General features: G+C 32.8%; 1 long non-coding RNA gene across 1 annotated transcript; it reads left to right on the top strand.

The window, feature by feature from the left end:
* Nucleotides 1–1,211: 1,211 nt before the first annotated feature.
* On the top strand, nucleotides 1,212–1,746 carry LOC125853487 (uncharacterized). Its single transcript, XR_007445173.1, has 3 exons — nucleotides 1,212–1,375; nucleotides 1,470–1,569; nucleotides 1,659–1,746. It is a non-coding gene; the product is annotated as an uncharacterized LOC125853487 (long non-coding RNA).
* The last annotated feature ends 482 nt before the right edge of the window (nucleotides 1,747–2,228 follow it).

Raw genomic sequence — 2,228 nt, 5'->3', positions numbered from 1 at the left:
CAATTAGTGACTTTCCGGGGTTAGGTAACTTATCAGGATATGGTGTGAAAACAAGATATGTTTGTCCATGTTGTCTTACCAAAACTAAATATACAAGATTAAAAAATGGGCGAAAAATATTGTTTCATGTCTCATAGACGATGGTTATCTCATGGACACAAGTTTCGTAAAGATAAAGTGGCATTCAATGGCCTTGTGGAGTTAGATGGAGCACCTAAACGATTGACGGGAATTGAGATTCTTAAGCAATTGAATAATGTTAAAAACAAGTTTGGTAAAGATCTATTGGCCAAATCTCGTAAAAGGAAATGGGATGTTGTTGATAATTTTGTGCAAAATATATGGAACAAAAAGAGCATATTTTTTGAGTTGGAATACTGAAAAGACAATATGATTCATCATAATCTTGATACGATGCATATTGAAAAAAATGTCTTTAACAATATATTTTTGACATTATTGAATGTTGATGGAAAAGGAAAAGATAATTTAAACTCCCGTTTAGTTTTACAAGAGACGGGGATCCGAAAAGCTTTGCATCCTAAGAAAAAGGCTAATGGAAAATATTATCTTCCTCCTGCATGTTTCACATTGAGTAACACACAACAAGACATCCTCTTACAAGTGTTAAAAGATGTGAAAGTGCCAGACGGATATTCTTCAAATATCTCAAGTTGTGTTGATCTCAAGCAACGCACAGTGCATGGGTTGAAGAGTCATGATTGCCATATTTTAATGCAACAACTCCTTCCTATTGCCTTGCGGAATCTCCTGCTAGTGAATGTACTTAAGCCATTGATTGAATTAAGTAATTTCTTTTGGGGCATTTGTTCAAAAGATCTGAAGATAGGTGACTTAGAAAAACTCCAACATCGAGTTGCAATAACTCTATGTCATTTGGAGAGAATATTTCCTCCATCTTTCTTTGATATCATGGAACATCTACTTATCCATTTAGCTGAAGAAGCAATGTTGGGAGGACCTTTACAATATCGCTCAATGAGGTTTATCGAACGGTATCATTTTGTTATTTTTTTATCATACTTACAAGAAATTGTATTTGTATTCTAATAATTGTCTATTTTAGGTTCTTGCTTTGTCTTAAAAACTACGTAAGGAATAGACATTATCCAGAAGGTACGATTGCAGAGGGACGCTTGATAGATGAGTTAATTACATTTTGCTCATGGTATTTAGATGACGTCGAGCCTAAGTCTAATCCACCTTTAAGAAATGATGTTTTATCTAATGAAACAACTGACCAAGGGGGTCGTCGATCAAGTAGAGAGAAAGGATTTAAGCTTGATGACATTACACGTGCTCAAGCCCACATATATGTTTTATTTAATTCTACCTCCACAACTTCATATCGTGAGTAAGTATTAAATCATATTTTATACTTAGTAATTAATTATTAAATAATTTTCTTTCAATTTTTAATTAAAGAGTTTTGTGTTTTACTTCCGTAGTGAACACATAAAAGAAATCAAGAAGGAAAATCCTCGTCTATCAAGACATAATGTGGATTGAATTCATAATGAAAGACTTCAACTATAGTTTAGAAATCATGTAAATATCAACTAGCTATACTATTTCCTCATATATTACTATACAGGTAATCATAACTTTTAGATCACATCTTTATATTTGAATGCTAGGTCGAGAAGATGCAAATGGCTGGTGAAAAAATATCTGACGATATTCAAACTTTAGCTATTGGCCCATTAATACAAGCTAAAAGAATGAATGGTTATATATGTGATGGAGTTAGATACTTAATAGAGTTTCGTGATGTTATGAGAAATACTCAAAATAGTGGATAAAAATCCCATATTGGCAGAGGTTTCTTTTTATGGAATCCTCACAGACATAATTGAGTTATATTATTCCAATAATCTTAAGTTTGTATTGTTTAAATGTAAATGGGTGAACAATAACAAGGGGCTTATTGAGGAAGATGATTATGGATTTACTCTTGTGAATTTTAATCATCTACTCTATATAAGACATCAGTTATCAGATGAACCATTCATCTTTACTTCTCAAGCTCAACAAGTGTTTTATGTCGATCATCCTATGGAAAAGAAGTGGTGAATGGTTTTTAAACTTAAGGCAAGAGGTTTTTATGATTTAGGTGATGACACACCAACAATTGAGCATAAGGAAGGACATATGGAGTTGTGGCCTGAACAACATTTGGATGACACAACATTTGAAACTGAAGAAGA

Source organism: Solanum stenotomum, chromosome 1 (assembly GCF_019186545.1).
Source record: "Solanum stenotomum isolate F172 chromosome 1, ASM1918654v1, whole genome shotgun sequence".
Classification (NCBI taxonomy): domain Eukaryota; kingdom Viridiplantae; phylum Streptophyta; class Magnoliopsida; order Solanales; family Solanaceae; genus Solanum; species Solanum stenotomum.
Note: the sequence above shows the minus strand (reverse complement) of the source record. Positions and strands in the feature narration are given on the sequence as shown.